Raw genomic sequence first — 8,017 nt, forward strand, 5'->3', positions numbered from 1 at the left:
AAGGCCCGGTCCAAGAAAAAATTTTTGCGGGACCACTCAAAACATCATAGTTAGACCTAGCAAATGATGAAAAGTGAAACCCGCGATCGATTGGAGAAACCTTATTTTACACTGAAAAATTCCACATAAGGAAAATTTGTATGGAGCACCCTACTGCAGAGCACACCGACAGGGCCGGGAAGGAAGGCCCGGTCCAAGAAAAAATTTTTGCGGGACCACTCAAAACATCATAGTTAGACCTAGCAAATGATGAAAAGTGAAACCCGCGATCGATTGGAGAAACCTTATTTTACACTGAAAAATTCCACATAAGGAAAATTTGTATGGAGCACCCTACTGCAGAGCACACCGACAGGGCCGGGAAGGAAGGCCCGGTCCAAGAAAAAATTTTTGCGGGACCACTCAAAACATCATAGTTAGACCTAGCAAATGATGAAAAGTGAAACCCGCGATCGATTGGAGAAACCTTATTTTACACTGAAAAATTCCACATAAGGAAAATTTGTATGGAGCACCCTACTGCAGAGCACACCGACAGGGCCGGGAAGGAAGGCCCGGTCCAAGAAAAAATTTTTGCGGGACCACTCAAAACATCATAGTTAGACCTAGCAAATGATGAAAAGTGAAACCCGCGATCGATTGGAGAAACCTTATTTTACACTGAAAAATTCCACATAAGGAAAATTTGTATGGAGCACCCTACTGCAGAGCACACCGACAGGGCCGGGAAGGAAGGCCCGGTCCAAGAAAAAATTTTTGCGGGACCACTCAAAACATCATAGTTAGACCTAGCAAATGATGAAAAGTGAAACCCGCGATCGATTGGAGAAACCTTATTTTACACTGAAAAATTCCACATAAGGAAAATTTGTATGGAGCACCCTACTGCAGAGCACACCGACAGGGCCGGGAAGGAAGGCCCGGTCCAAGAAAAAATTTTTGCGGGACCACTCAAAACATCATAGTTAGACCTAGCAAATGATGAAAAGTGAAACCCGCGATCGATTGGAGAAACCTTATTTTACACTGAAAAATTCCACATAAGCAAAATTTGTATGGAGCACCCTACTGCAGAACACACCGACAGGGCCGGGAAGGAAGGCCCGGTCCAAGAAAAAATTTTTGCGGGACCACTCAAAACATCATAGATAGACCTAGCAAATGATGAAAAGTGAAACCCGCGATCGATTGGAGAAACCTTATTTTACACTGAAAAATTCCACATAAGGAAAATTTGTATGGAGCACCCTACTGCAGAGCACACCGACAGGGCCGGGAAGGAAGGCCCGGTCCAAGAAAAAATTTTTGCGGGACCACTCAAAACATCATAGTTAGACCTAGCAAATGATGAAAAGTGAAACCCGCGATCGATTGGAGAAACCTTATTTTACACTGAAAAATTCCACATAAGGAAAATTTGTATGGAGCACCCTACTGCAGAACACACCGACATGGACGAAAGGGTCGATTGGCTAAGAGAAAAAATTTTTGCGGGACCACTCAAAACATCATAGTTAGACCTAGCAAATGATGAAAAGTGAAACCCGCGATCGATTGGAGAAACCTTATTTTACACTGAAAAATTCCACATAAGCAAAATTTGTATGGAGCACCCTACTGCAGAACACACCGACAGGGCCGGGAAGGAAGGCCCGGTCCAAGAAAAAATTTTTGCGGGACCACTCAAAACATCATAGTTAGACCTAGCAAATGATGAAAAGTGAAACCCGCGATCGATTGGAGAAACCTTATTTTACACTGAAAATTCCACATAAGGAAAATTTGTATGGAGCACCCTACTGCAGAGCACACCGACAGGGCCGGGAAGGAAGGCCCGGTCCAAGAAAAAATTTTTGCGGGACCACTCAAAACATCATAGTTAGACCTAGCAAATGATGAAAAGTGAAACCCGCGATCGATTGGAGAAACCTTATTTTACACTGAAAAATTCCACATAAGGAAAATTTGTATGGAGCACCCTACTGCAGCGCACACCGACAGGGCCGGGAAGGAAGGCCCGGTCCAAGAAAAAATTTTTGCGGGACCACTCAAAACATCATAGTTAGACCTAGCAAATGATGAAAAGTGAAACCCGCGATCGATTGGAGAAACCTTATTTTACACTGAAAAATTCCACATAAGGAAAATTTGTATGGAGCACCCTACTGCAGAGCACACCGACAGGGCCGGGAAGGAAGGCCCGGTCCAAGAAAAAATTTTTGCGGGACCACTCAAAACATCATAGTTAGACCTAGCAAATGATGAAAAGTGAAACCCGCGATCGATTGGAGAAACCTTATTTTACACTGAAAAATTCCACATAAGGAAAATTTGTATGGAGCACCCTACTGCAGAGCACACCGACAGGGCCGGGAAGGAAGGCCCGGTCCAAGAAAAAATTTTTGCGGGACCACTCAAAACATCATAGTTAGACCTAGCAAATGATGAAAAGTGAAACCCGCGATCGATTGGAGAAACCTTATTTTACACTGAAAAATTCCACATAAGCAAAATTTGTATGGAGCACCCTACTGCAGAGCACACCGACAGGGCCGGGAAGGAAGGCCCGGTCCAAGAAAAAATTTTTGCGGGACCACTCAAAACATCATAGTTAGACCTAGCAAATGATGAAAAGTGAAACCCGCGATCGATTGGAGAAACCTTATTTTACACTGAAAAATTCCACATAAGCAAAATTTGTATGGAGCACCCTACTGCAGAGCACACCGACAGGGCCGGGAAGGAAGGCCCGGTCCAAGAAAAAATTTTTGCGGGACCACTCAAAACATCATAGTTAGACCTAGCAAATGATGAAAAGTGAAACCCGCGATCGATTGGAGAAACCTTATTTTACACTGAAAAATTCCACATAAGCAAAATTTGTATGGAGCACCCTACTGCAGAGCACACCGACAGGGCCGGGAAGGAAGGCCCGGTCCAAGAAAAAATTTTTGCGGGACCACTCAAAACATCATAGTTAGACCTAGCAAATGATGAAAAGTGAAACCAGCGATCGATTGGAGAAACCTTATTTTACACTGAAAAATTCCACATAAGGAAAATTTGTATGGAGCACCCTACTGCAGAGCACACCGACAGGGCCGGGAAGGAAGGCCCGGTCCAAGAAAAAATTTTTGCGGGACCACTCAAAACATCATAGTTAGACCTAGCAAATGATGAAAAGTGAAACCCGCGATCGATTGGAGAAACCTTATTTTACACTGAAAAATTCCACATAAGGAAAATTTGTATGGAGCACCCTACTGCAGAGCACACCGACAGGGCCGGGAAGGAAGGCCCGGTCCAAGAAAAAATTTTTGCGGGACCACTCAAAACATCATAGTTAGACCTAGCAAATGATGAAAAGTGAAACCCGCGATCGATTGGAGAAACCTTATTTTACACTGAAAAATTCCACATAAGGAAAATTTGTATGGAGCACCCTACTGCAGAGCACACCGACAGGGCCGGGAAGGAAGGCCCGGTCCAAGAAAAAATTTTTGCGGGACCACTCAAAACATCATAGTTAGACCTAGCAAATGATGAAAAGTGAAACCCGCGATCGATTGGAGAAACCTTATTTTACACTGAAAAATTCCACATAAGCAAAATTTGTATGGAGCACCCTACTGCAGAGCACACCGACAGGGCCGGGAAGGAAGGCCCGGTCCAAGAAAAAATTTTTGCGGGACCACTCAAAACATCATAGTTAGACCTAGCAAATGATGAAAAGTGAAACCCGCGATCGATTGGAGAAACCTTATTTTACACTGAAAAATTCCACATAAGCAAAATTTGTATGGAGCACCCTACTGCAGAGCACACCGACAGGGCCGGGAAGGAAGGCCCGGTCCAAGAAAAAATTTTTGCGGGACCACTCAAAACATCATAGTTAGACCTAGCAAATGATGAAAAGTGAAACCCGCGATCGATTGGAGAAACCTTATTTTACACTGAAAAATTCCACATAAGCAAATTTTGTATGGAGCACCCTACTGCAGAGCACACCGACAGGGCCGGGAAGGAAGGCCCGGTCCAAGAAAAAATTTTTGCGGGACCACTCAAAACATCATAGTTAGACCTAGCAAATGATGAAAAGTGAAACCCGCGATCGATTGGAGAAACCTTATTTTACACTGAAAAATTCCACATAAGCAAAATATGTATGGAGCACCCTACTGCAGAGCACACCGACAGGGCCGGGAAGGAAGGCCCGGTCCAAGAAAAAATTTTTGCGGGACCACTCAAAACATCATAGTTAGACCTAGCAAATGATGAAAAGTGAAACCCGCGATCGATTGGAGAAACCTTATTTTACACTGAAAAATTCCACATAAGGAAAATTTGTATGGAGCACCCTACTGCAGAGCACACCGACAGGGCCGGGAAGGAAGGCCCGGTCCAAGAAAAAATTTTTGCGGGACCACTCAAAACATCATAGTTAGACCTAGCAAATGATGAAAAGTGAAACCCGCGATCGATTGGAGAAACCTTATTTTACACTGAAAAATTCCACATAAGGAAAATTTGTATGGAGCACCCTACTGCAGAGCACACCGACAGGGCCGGGAAGGAAGGCCCGGTCCAAGAAAAAATTTTTGCGGGACCACTCAAAACATCATAGTTAGACCTAGCAAATGATGAAAAGTGAAACCCGCGATCGATTGGAGAAACCTTATTTTACACTGAAAAATTCCACATAAGGAAAATTTGTATAGAGCACCCTACTGCAGAGCACACCGACAGGGCCGGGAAGGAAGGCCCGGTCCAAGAAAAAATTTTTGCGGGACCACTCAAAACATCATAGTTAGACCTAGCAAATGATGAAAAGTGAAACCCGCGATCGATTGGAGAAACCTTATTTTACACTGAAAAATTCCACATAAGGAAAATTTGTATGGAGCACCCTACTGCAGAGCACACCGACAGGGCCGGGAAGGAAGGCCCGGTCCAAGAAAAAATTTTTGCGGGACCACTCAAAACATCATAGTTAGACCTAGCAAATGATGAAAAGTGAAACCCGCGATCGATTGGAGAAACCTTATTTTACACTGAAAAATTCCACATAAGGAAAATATGTATGGAGCACCCTACTGCAGAGCACACCGACAGGGCCGGGAAGGAAGGCCCGGTCCAAGAAAAAATTTTTGCGGGACCACTCAAAACATCATAGTTAGACCTAGCAAATGATGAAAAGTGAAACCCGCGATCGATTGGAGAAACCTTATTTTACACTGAAAAATTCCACATAAGCAAAATTTGTATGGAGCACCCTACTGCAGAGCACACCGACAGGGCCGGGAAGGAAGGCCCGGTCCAAGAAAAAATTTTTGCGGGACCACTCAAAACATCATAGTTAGACCTAGCAAATGATGAAAAGTGAAACCCGCGATCGATTGGAGAAACCTTATTTTACACTGAAAAATTTCACATAAGCAAAATTTGTATGGAGCACCCTACTGTGGTCACCATCGGTCGAGTTGGTCGAGACGGGCAAAAAATTTTTTTTTCCATATCGTCTCAAAACATGATTTATGGACCTTGTAAATGTTGAAAAGTGAAACAAAATCACTTTTGGAGCGATGAAAATTTTGTATGGGAGGTCCCTACCCGGAACAAATTTTACTAGTAAAGTCATCATTCCGCGACGAGAAATTTGAAAATGGTCAAATATGGTTAAGATGTCATGTTCATTCCCTACTATGGGGGACCAGGTCGTCACGAAAAAATTTTTTTCTCGACCTGGTCAAATGTGGTTCTGCGACGGAGGTTAAACTAATATTGCATAATTTGGCCCAAAAACCCCCCTATGTCAGAGAACGAAGCCCTTCAAGCTCGATAGCAGACCACATAAGTTGAACTTTGAGTATCTGAAAGTTGAATATAGAGCGAGGTTCTAAGCGAAGGGATAGCTTAACGTTGAGCATTGAACGCAAAAAAGCTTAGAGATAAGCTTATTATATAAGGATTGTGGTGCAGAACACAGCTTAACGTTGAGCTTTGAACGCACATGGCTAGAACTAAGCTAAGAGATACCTATAGTGGTGCATCGGAACTGCTCACAAGTTGAGCTTCGAGAAGTCCAAAGGCAAAATGTAGAGCGAGGTTCTAAGCGAAGGGATAGCTTAACGTTGAGCATTGAAGCAAAAAAGCTTAGAGATAAGCTTATTATATAACGATTGTGGTGCAGGACACAGCTTAACGTTGAGCTTTGAACGCACATGGCTAGAACTAAGCTAAGAGATACGGGTAGTGGTGCATGGAACTGCTCACAAAGTTGAGCTTCGAGAAGTCCAAAGGCAAAATATAGAGAGAGGTCCTAGCAGCCTAAAAAACTTCTAGGGCCGACAGCTCACAAGTTGAGTTTCGAACGCAATTAGGCTACCCTGGTAGCCTTGATTTGAAAGCATTAAGGCAATGATATGGTAGAATGCCCGATCTTAAACCTATTGACAGAGAATGTGTACGAGTAAGCAATAGATGTGGAGGAGCACATACCCTAAACAGTCCCGAAAGATGGTTAGCTAAGTGATGCATCACAAATGGACTTGGCGCACCAAGTTCACACTGAAACACACACGATCGCGTATATTAAAACCTGTTGTGTGGTGCATCACTAATAAAGTTTGGTGCGTCAAACGAACATGAGAGTTGAGCATATTGGGTATGTGTGATAACACACTTTGCACGACAATCGAGAAACCGCATAAGCTCAGTATAACACAGCAGGGGAAGATTGATGAAAACCAGAGCTAATACATGCAACAGGCCGGGAATGCTGCTTCTGAAGGTGGTAGGACCGGTGCACTTATTAGTTAAACCAATCGGCCGATTGAGTTGAAGTCTGGTACCGATCTTTCACTTGACTGTGCCCCCATCAACTATTGATGGTAGTGTAGAGGACTACCATGGTTGTGACGGGAAGCGGGAATCAGGGTTCGATTCCGGAGCTAGTAGAGAGTGCCTGATAAAGGCCATGGTACACATCCAAATCAGGAAAGCAGCAGGAAACCACTACCATACATTGCCAGGTGCATAGGAGGATTGCAAGCCCGTAAAATGCCCGATCATAGCCAGCGATGCTGAGAACGGAATTTATTCCTTCGATCGTCGTTGGTTCACATGTTTACTGATGGTTGTACGAACACCATACCCGGTGGTAAGTACAGTGGAGCTCGCCTTCACAACATTAATGTTCACCAGTTGGACGCATAGATTGGAATAGCTCACATAGTGTTGGATTGCTGGAAACACACATTCCAGACTGCTCCGGTAGTCATGGAAAGGAGAGGATTGCAAGCCCGTAAATTGCCCGATTATAGCCAACGATGCTGAGAACGGAATTTATTCCTTCGATCGTCGTTGGTTCACATGTTTACTGATGGTTGTACGAACACCATACCCGGTGGTAAGTACAGTGGAGCTCGCCTTCACAACATAATGTTCACCAGTTGGACGCATAGATTGGAATAGCTCACAAGTGTTGGAAAGTTGAACGCACGTTGAAGACCGCTACTGTGGTCTTGGAAAGTAGAGGATTGCAAGCCCGTAAATTGTCCGATCATAGCCAACGATGCTGAGATCGGAATTCATTCCTTCGATCGTCGTTGGTTCGCATGTTTACTGATGGTTGTACGAACACCATACCCGGTGGTAAGTACAGTGGAGCTCGCCTTCACAACATAATGTTCACCAGTTGAACGTACAAGTTGGAATAGCTCACATAGTGTTGATTGCTGGAAACACACAAAATGATACGAGTAAGGTTGCGTGAGTAAGGCACGTACACCTAAAGCGAATTATTAGAAGTGGTGATACGAAGTGTCTCGGTGGAGTGTGCTTGCACACAACAAGTTGGCCAAGAGAACCGGTGGTCTCCTGTTGCTTAACGGCTTCGGGTTGACTTAGGGTTAATGTTGTTGGAAGTCGAATGAATTCTGGTTGATCCTACCAGTAATATACGCTTGTCTCAAAGTTAAGTCCATGCATGTCTAAGTACGAACATAAATGAATGTGA

This window comes from Anopheles marshallii (assembly GCF_943734725.1).
Source record: "Anopheles marshallii chromosome X unlocalized genomic scaffold, idAnoMarsDA_429_01 X_unloc_51, whole genome shotgun sequence".
Taxonomy (NCBI): Eukaryota; Metazoa; Arthropoda; class Insecta; order Diptera; family Culicidae; genus Anopheles; species Anopheles marshallii.